This window comes from Glossina fuscipes, unplaced genomic scaffold, assembly GCF_014805625.2.
Source record: "Glossina fuscipes isolate IAEA_lab_2018 unplaced genomic scaffold, Yale_Gfus_2 0, whole genome shotgun sequence".
Taxonomy (NCBI): Eukaryota; Metazoa; Arthropoda; class Insecta; order Diptera; family Glossinidae; genus Glossina; species Glossina fuscipes.
In genome coordinates this window covers 25233510-25243781 of record NW_023998414.1, presented here as the reverse complement: position 1 = coordinate 25243781, position 10272 = coordinate 25233510, and the positions used below count along the sequence as shown (strand labels likewise).

The window sequence follows — 10272 nt, the reverse complement described above, 5'->3', positions numbered from 1 at the left end:
TTTTTTTTTTTTTTTTTTTTTTTTGATAGAATAAAATTGACTAAATTATCATCGGAACAAGTCATATATTAATGCAATTCTATTAAAGAAGTCAAGTTGCAAGTGTGAAAACTATTTCCTTAATCCAGAAATAGTTCATTAACCCCCTTCCTACAACAAGTGGCAGTTCAAGCCTTCCTTTATGCGATCAAAAAAAATTATTGAAATAGACTTTTTAAGAACTCCTAGAAGCTGAAATGGTCAAAGGATATTCCAAGCTATATGCGATAGTCTACAATTGGCGGAGTAAAACAATGCATCCAGTTTTTTCTGGTAATTCGTAACGCTTCCGAGGGATTGCTCGTTTTTTTATTTAGCCACATGAGCACTTCTGAATGAGTGGCTGAGCAATATCAGCTCGTAATAGGTTGTTTCGTTCCACCTTCGATAAGAGCGATAAAGAATCTTCCATCATCCAGATTTAATTCAGCTTAGTTTCACCATAGCCTTGATCCAACCCTTAACCCCACCAGAAATAATTCATTTTTAAGGAGAATTAAAGAATTACTCGCACGAGGAAATTGTGGCTTTTCAATTTATTATCACCGCTTGTGCGCCACTCCTCTATTTTGTAACCAGTTAGCAGCCATTCACGCATATACTCGTCACGGAGAAATGATAATATTTTATGTTATGACGAGTATACTCGTTGTAGTTAGCTCATGCGATACAATTCATATGCACAACGTCGAAAGAAGTTCGCGACAACTAAAACTCGTCCGAAGCAGTTAGTTGATCAAACTTGAGGTTAATGCCAATGCAATGACAAAAATGGTACGCACAGCATGAATGGAAAAATAATAAGTAACAAAGAAATACAAGGTGAAATTGTGGCAAAAACATGGGCAAAGCATGAAAAAATCTCTACACTACGTGCGAACAATAAACGGAAGAAAAAATATAGACAGCAATAATAGCAAAAACAAATGCGTGAACTTAATTGCATATAAAATCAATTCCAGGCTTGAATAGCGTTTAAGTTTGCCGACCCAGATCGATTAACAGCGACTATCGAAGCCAATCCAATTGCAACAAACTCCCTACACGTTACATGTCGACTTCACTTAAATCCTTAAATCCAGTCTAGTATATACTAAAAATGTGTTGAAATAAAACTGACACAACTCATAAGCGATTCGTTGTATGTAATAGTGCAGCTAAATCAAGAATACAGTGTTGTATTCGAACGTGGCCATCGAATAAGTGATTTCTGTATATTTTTCTCTTGGTTTTTTCTTTTTTTTTTTTTTTGCGAAAGCTTTATGAAATATCCGATACCGGGATAGATCCATACTTTCATTATACCAACCAATCAACCTATCTCGAACATCGGTCCATATGTGTTCAAAGAGCAGGTGGCAAATTTTCGAGATGTTTTGATGAATTTTCGTTCACTGGACGGAATCTTCGAGAATAACGTGAATTGGATCGCTACTTATGTGCCGTCATTTACTCGTCGATTTTATTTTACATTAACCTATACCGAGCATCGTAGGATCGGCAAGATATGAAGAAAAAAGCTGCAGAAATCCTTGAAAGTGTTACATATATCTTTAATTCAAGCCCTTACCAAGCTTGGGAATCTTTTAAAAAAATATCCGTCTGCCCAATTTTCCATCTGCGTAATGTTCGTGGTAAATATTTTGTTGTCGCGGCTTCAAGTCTTTGCACACAGGCTGGTATTGAAAATGGGACAAACTGGTTAATGGACACCCCGCCTACAAAAACTTCTGGCGCTTTTGCTTGCTACTCATGAACTCCAATAATTACGCAATAAAATTTTCCGATTATATCTCACAAAATTCGAAGCAGCCACGTCCGTCTGATATTCAAACAAAATTTAAATTTCTTCTTATTTTTTTTATTTTTTTATTTTTTTCTTATTAAAACCGATCATCAATTTAGAAATTTTAGTAAAATTTCGCGCTTAGGTCCACTGATGTGTCTCTGGTTAGTTATTACCTGAACAATTTTTTCTTTATTGTTTTTCCTTTTTATTTTTTATTGTGTGTGTGTGTGTGTGTGTGTGTGTGTGTATGTGTGCAAACATTCTTACGTTCATTATAATTATGTTCTCTCTAAGTGCGATTGGGAAGCAGCGGCTGGGTTTTATACGAATTGATGTCTATTTTAATTAGTAAACGACTTCATTTTCAATATGCAATTAAGTTACTTGTTATTGTCCATTGTAAGAATACTGTTGTTGTGTTCATGCTTGTGTGAGTGTACACCAAATGATGTAAAATAAGCATTGGTAAGCGAATGCCAGGAGTTGAAACTATACATTGCCATACAATGTTATATTATTTTCTCGCATTTCAGACAATTTCAATTCTAGATTTAGTTGGAACTGCTATGGTTAGCGAACAATTCAATAGACGCATAGATATTAACGCTAGTAACATAATTGAGATCTCAAAAGATCTTACTATAATGAGAGAGCGAACTAATTGCAACTGCTGAACTGCACTTTCAGATATGACTTCTTCAGTTACCTAAGCTACCTAAGCGTAGTTAATGTTTTCATATTCAGATGTTTTTAACAGGCCCTCGAAAGTTGTAATACGAACCGGTTTTTATAATTTTTGAACCACCATCGTAACAATGATCATAAAACTAAAATATTAAAATTCTCTTATAGTTCGACGACCGTTTAGGCTCTTTTGCCATCCCTAACAGTCCAAATGTTCTGAAAACTTCAATATATATACATATATATATATATATATATATATTCTTTTCTAAGACCACTCACAGGAGATGTCTTTCGTATGTGAAGATGGGAAACGACAATAAATAGAGAAAGGGAAAAAAACGGAAAGTATTATGCCTACGAATGTTATAAAGGGCAGGAAAGATTTCTACGCTTAAAATATCGCAGAGGAGGAGAGGATAAAGTGAGAAAAATCTCAATAGTTTATCAAGCTTGACACAGGAAAATCCAAGCCAAATGAGTGAAGGGATTGAGAAAGTCGTGTAGTTCGTTTAAAATATTTCACTAATGGGCAAGTTTCTCTTATTTTTGTAGAACACTTACGTTCAAGCACAAGCACGTAGCTCACATTACACTGGGTACACTTTCAATAGCCAAAGGCCGCTGAACTCAATCAAGCGCTGGCTGGCAAGACTTGAAAACGATCGTCCGTACATCCGAATTATATACCAATTTTGGCCGAATAAGGGTATAAATGGATATCTCCTAAGGTGATGAGTTTTTGCGACCTAAGCCCTTAATTATTTGTTTCAATAGTCCAAATACGTCGAAGGTGATTTCGGGTTCTTGTACTGGGAATATTTTTCATTCTAAATTAAGTGGCTCGCCAAGCCAGTTAAGTGACAAAGTGATCCTCATAGACATAAACGCTATTCAACAGTTCGTAAGTGCAAAAATGATTTCATAGCCATTTCCTGGCTAAGTGCAAATAGAACTATTATAACGTACGCAATTTCCTTAGATAATTGCTTATCATCATACTTGATAAAAGTTATTAATATTTTATCCTTTAGATGAATCGTTTGCAGTTTAGTTGAATCGATTACGTATTGTTGGCTTTCTCATCAATTCTTTGCTAATGGAATATTTTCTAGCACTTGTAGTGTATTGTCCAAATCATTTAATAAAATAAAGTAATTTTTCCCTGCAAAATTGTTATTGTAATGAAAACAAAACAAAACACATAAGACTTATAAAAAAAAAAAAAAAGAAGAGCAAACATTCTTCTGAACGATATGCTATGAAGGCAGTTATTAAGTTAATGTTGTGCATGTGTATGCAGAAATTGTTGAAATTTCTATAGCCTTTCGTAAGTGATCATGTATTTATGAACAACTTAAAAAGCAATTAAAATTCTTCAAATAATTTCGAAATAAAGAGAATTACTTAAGCATGGAAAATATAACTGAAGCATATAATTGATTATTAAAGTTTGAATTAAAATTTTCTAGTAATCATTTATATGAATGTTAACATTAATATATGCAAGAAGTAATAACAACAACAACAGTAATATCCTTTTTAAATCTGATCTCTTTAGTATGGCATCTTAACGTTCTGCATGCCTTTGAAAACAATTTAGTTTCCTTACTTAGCGAGAGCGAGAGACAGAGACGGAGACAGAGATAGAGATAGAGATGAATATTAAAAATCAATACAGACTAGTTGTGGATTTTATAATTTATTCTTACGTAACGTATAAAACGTAATTTGTTTAAAGTAAAGTTTGCTTGAAACAAATCTGGCTTATTTCGCTTGAACTTCATTACCTGTCAGTAGTATTTCACCTGTACGTCTCTCTCTCTCTATGCATAGCGATGCACTTCATGTTTCCTTTTAGTTAATATCGTAGAAAAAGCTCATTTAATAGAAATCACGTTACGTGTATAAAAAAAAAAAGAAAAAGAAAAAGGAAACGAAGACTGCAAAAGGAAACTCCCCCCAACCCCCTTGGCAATGTAGAGCAATAAACTAGTAAACAGAATATGCATACAATATATGAGAAGAAAATATATGCAATTGCTTGTAAAGACTTGAATGCAATTGAAATTGCTATCTAAGTACAAAATTAATATTATTAAGTGTTTAGAAAATTTTTTGCGAGAAAAAAAAAAAAAAAAGCTTTCTTCTTGTAATAAAAAAAATATTCATAAAGTCAGATTAGCTTTACATATTTTAACCTAATGCCCAAAACTATGCTAACGAAATCTTCTATAATTAAACATTAAATGCCAACTAACGCATCTTTTTACAAAAAATATCTGAAATTATTCTTTAAAAACTTTAAAAGTGCTTACGCTTACTGTGTAAATGCAATGAGAATAGTGTTCACACCTATCCGCCTAAAGATGGCGGTATATTCATTTACAGTGTAAGAATACGTTATTTATCTGTCTTGTATTCGTGTACTATCGGCTATCGGTCGTAATTTTTGTGATATTTCGATGAAATTTCGTACACTAACGCGTTTTTTGGGTCCAAGAATGAATGCTATTGAAAATGGTTTGAATTGGATGACGTTATATGAAAAGCCGTTATATTGGGAAATATACACAAATGTATACCGTCAAGTTAAATCAAAATCGTACACCAATCAAGACTATGCATGCATTACAATGCATTGGGAAAAACGAAAGTGTGACCAGCAAGAAGTTAGACCGCTGTGCGTAGCCCATCTTTTCGTTTTTGCGAAAATGCGAACTATCTTCAGACTTGCTCACATCTTCCTATCAGTTCGATGGCATCGATAATTACGCAAAGTAATTGTAAGAAACACCATATGGGACTACGGTCCACCATTAAATAACCTACATCACACGTTATATGGGAAAGGGGTGGAAAAATTCGCTAGCCTCCATCCCTACGCCCAATTTTCTTCAATATTACATGATGTAAATTGAATAAGAAAAGAAAAAAAAAAGGAGGACAGAAGGACAGACAAGCTTACAAACACTTTCCGAATTAATCGATATAAAAAAGCTGATTTTATGTCCAGTCCTCCTGGGCATCTCCTAGGCATCTGCCCATAACGACAAATAGTGTAAGCGTATAAAAGAGAAGATGTTACGTTATTTTATAAAAATCTCAAACAAAATGTAGTTTTTATTATTCATCATGAAGTGCATGTGTGTGCGTGTGTGGCTATATACACACGCAATGTATTATATAATTTAAAAAATCTTCCAGTGAAATAAATGCATTCCGAGTTTTTGATATGTTCGCAGGGATAACAAAAAAAGTTATCAGAAAACCCTAATTTGGTTGCAATATCTTGGATTCTTGACCAACACATACCAAATGTGCATATGTACCAATCCCCATAAACATGCCAGACATGTAATTTTTTTTTTTAAAAGATTTTAGACAAATACGCGCATACCCCAATGTCAAATAACAAAGCGTTTCAGCAAATACTGCAATTATTTGAGCCATAATATTACCAATTGTGAGCACTAATCGCACAAAAATCACTTTTCCAAAATTAAGATAAAAGAAAAAACAAAAGAGATGAAAACAAAAAAAATTAGTTATTTGCCCCAAGCAGTTGGTCGTCCTGACCGCTTTTCACATCACTTGTGCTACAAGTGCATACTAAGTTCGTGAGTATGTGTAGAACGCCCAGATAGACTTGCAGTAAATCCATCCTTCATTATATATGTAATGTTTATACATGTATTAGGTGATTGCATGTATTTTGATCAATTTTTCAGTTGAAAAAGGCATTTATTGAGAAAAATTGATACAATGTATATAGTAAACGAAACATTTTCCATAATTTTCCTGTCTTTCTGGCAACATAACGATACTGCTTTGGCAGCGATCTCTTGACCGATTCATTTTCGCATTCTTCAACATTTCGAAACTGCGTGCTAGCCAAGCCATGCTGCATAGATCTGCACGAAGTGGTAATCAGAAGGCGCTATAGCCGATGAGTACATTGGGTGGGTCAGAACTTCTGTTATTCGAATTGTGAACAGGGCATCCTCGCAAGGGCGGGGGAGATCACTTTGAATCTATTAAGCCCTGTTGCTTGTCTTTTTTGCAACAATACATCGTTCAGTTTGTTCAATTGACGCCGGTAGACATCTGCAGTAACAGTCTGATTCGGTTTGATCAGCTCGTAATACACTACACTTTGCTGATCCCATCCCATATGTACAGCAAAATCTTAGACCCATCAATATGTTTAACGGATTAGACTTTTTATGAAAAAAGCACGAAGACGCTACAAACTCAGCTAAAATGACTGTACAAGTCGAAAGATATATGTAAACGTTGGCAATAATTTGAACAAGAAGACAGTGTCTTACGACTGCAGAGATTCCACGTAATCTCGACGCTGGTCAATCAAGTGATAACACATTTGTTACTATTTTGCGGTTTGTTCCGTTTAAAATGATTTCCGAACGATTTCCGCTACGCACGAAAATACGTGCAAATCTTTACGGTCGATGCTAGACCGAATCAATCTGAGACCGAGCTGTAAGTGATTCTCTCATTACAGGAGATCGAACATAGCCTTAAGAATGTTAACTCAAAAGAAGTGGGAGGAGTTGTTCTTTGCATTTAAAATTCGTCGAATTTTCATTTCGAGTTTATGCAAATTATCGGTGAAATCGGTAAAAAAAAAAATGCCGTCTGAAGCTTAATTACGATAAATGAGAAACGAAATCTCAACTCTTTTTTTTAATTAATTCAATGGATCTCATTTTATACCGTTTGACCTATTTTCATGTTTTTTTTTTTTTTAAGAGAATGCTTGCGAGCGCAATTGCTCTTCTTCTCTTTTGTTGAAATCAATAAAGACGAGTTTGTCCACACACATCAAGTTCATGGCTAAGTTGTTCAGTTTACTTAAGATCGTAACTGAGTAAAGAGTTTAAAGTCAATAGCGTGTAAGGAAAACAAAGCTAAAGTTAGTTTAGCGCAATAATATATATATATATATATATATTTTTTTTTTTTTCTTTTCATTTAATAACAAAATTAAATATTCCGCAGACGCGAGTGTCTGTTGCTGACAAACAAAAAAGTGAAATTTTTTTTTTTTTTTTTTATTATCAAAGAAAAAAGAAACAAACATTTTTGGCTTAAATAATAAGCACATTGAAATGTGATTAAGGAAGAACATATATTAAAAATTATCGATATTAATATATATCTCAATGTATGCCTATTGCGTGCGTAAAGCCTTTGCTTTCGATGAAAGAAAGAATTTATTACAAGTTTTATGAAAAGTTTTTAAAATTGATTTTCTGAAAAAAGTAAACAATAAGAAAGTTATATATGGGCTTAGAACGAATTTTGAGCACTCATCATCTCAATAAATGGAAAGGTTACCCACCCGCCAAACCCATCATTAAAGGATAGTAACACACAAAACAGACAAAATGTCCTATTAAAAGCTTTAATAAAGTGCTTGTATCATCGTTTAGCATAAGATCTAAATCGATTCGGTTCGATTCGGTCCGGTTCGTTCGTCCGTCGGAAATAGTTGTGATAATTGTCCGCAATTAAGTCTACAATTGATAGGAGATCTCGTAACTTACAAGCCAATGCAATTATCATACGCTATATGTTATAAAAAATTCGAAATCAATCCTTGGCTGAAGCAATTGATGGGCGTAAATGGGCGAGTGCAAAAAAAAAAAAAAAAAAGAATCACGAGCTATAAAAGTTATTGCTGTTAAAACTTAATACAACCCTTTCTTAGAGTAAAAAGTTTCGATGGACTGACTGACTGACTGACTGACACACGCACAATTAAAAACCTACTTTATACTCCATACGAATTAGTTTAATATCATTTGTGTAGATATTAATAATTCATTTAAAGACGAATACAATTTCCTCTTCACTGTCCATTGCAAGCGTCCCATACAGTTTGTCATCGATTGGACGCATTTGTTTTCTTTCGACCTTTAGTGGCACCTATTAGCTATTTGCAGTAAATTTTAAATCAATTAACTAAAATAGATTTCAAGTTATTGCTAATAAACATTCCTTCAGCAACTCCAAAGAACATGTTCCTGTGTGTGTGTGTGTGTGTGTGTGTGCATGTTTATGTGAAATTTCCCAATAAGCTGAATAGATTAAATAGGCAATGGGCAACTTTAAAGGCCTTTGAGCATTTTTGCAAGTAACCAACGTAATAACGAATCTTATATACCCTCCCCCCCGTATCTGTTGGAACGCCGTAAAAACTTTATACCGGGTAACGGACTTCCTCAAATCGTAACGATAACGAGTAACTATAAATGTATAGCTATAAACAAAAGTTTTTATTTATCATTAACGACTAAATGGTAGGTAGGTACGTAGGTAGGTAGGTAGGTAGGTAGGTAGGTAGGTATGTAGGTGAAGTTTAAAGGAATTCCTTTCGTTCGGAAATTTGAAAATTTCGATTTCATCAAATCAATACAGGATCGCAAAAGTTCATAGAACAAGAATGACAATGAATTGACAACACTTTAGGCTTTGATTTACAGAACTGAGCATATGTACAATGAATGAAAATGAAATTGAATTTATGCTCGATATCTATATCTGCATAAATATTGACTGGCATCATCTGTTATTGAAGCTGTTGGCAACGATGAAGAACAAATAGATAAATAAACAAAAAATGACAACAACAACAACAATAAAAGCAAAAAAAAAATAAATAAATAAATAAATAAATAAATTTAATACAAAAGGTCACAATACATTGACTTTTAGCGCGATGCTTAGTGCAAACAGAATTGCAAATAAAAGAAAAGTGAAGAGTGAATAACTGAGTTATACATACATACATACATACATGTGTGTTAGTCATGAGCAATCGCAATCGATAAGAAAGTAGTAATATAGGCTCTACTATCCTCTTGTATGTGAATGTATAAAACTAATATACCTCCTTGTTAGGCAGTGAGGCAGAGAAATGTCAACAGCAGTAGTTGTAGCGCTAGCGACAGCAACAGCAACAGAAACAGCACCAGTAGCAGCACTTTATAACAAAAAGAAACTAAAAGTATAAAACAAAAACACCCGTAACATGTAATTCCTTCTATATATATATATATATATATATATATATATATGTGTGCGTATATGTGTTTGCATATATAAAGATATACAAGCCAAGTTAATGTACATGAATGCGTGTATGTCAGATGCGGGTTAACATTTACTAAAACTATAGTTTAAAGAGTGTTTGTACGTTTGAGTGCATGCGTACGCAAATTGAAATGCCTGCTTGCCCGCTTGCCTATTTTGCCTGTCTATCCGTCTGCCTCTCTACAAGTGGTGGCGGGGAGGGGGAAAGGGAAGGAATGCAATCAATTTTAGTTTTACTTTTTGCTTCCGTATGATTGCTTCTAAGTGTAAGTGCACTTATTCCTGTCGCTATTACTGTTGCTGTTGCTGTTGCTATTGCTATTGCTATCGCTATTGCCTTCGTTATTGCCATTGCTTATGTTGCTGGTGTCATCATGTTATGAAAATGTCAAAATTTTAGCTCGAACAAAGTAATAAGTATATGTTATACAATTTCATATATGAAACAGAGAATAGAAGAACAGACAACTAAACAGACACAAGACGATAATTTTCACAGAAATTCAAATTTAATGTTAATAGAAAAAAAAAAGAAAAGGAAAAAAGAAGAAGAAGAAGAATAAGAACAAGAACAAGAAAAAAAAAATAACGGAAGCACACAAATAATAAAACTTCTTAGTAAAAAGTGCACAATAAATAAA

The 10272-nt window shown here is 33.7% G+C and overlaps 1 protein-coding gene across 1 annotated transcript in view; it reads left to right on the top strand.

The window, feature by feature from the left end:
* Positions 1 to 7412: 7412 nt before the first annotated feature.
* Positions 7413 to 10272, top strand: part of LOC119633485 (delta-like protein D) — a 9646-nt gene continuing 6786 nt past the window's right edge. The window contains exon 1 of the mRNA XM_038027106.1: positions 7413 to 7448. The gene's annotated coding sequence lies outside the window, so the exon portion shown is untranslated. The remainder of the gene's footprint in view (positions 7449 to 10272) is intronic.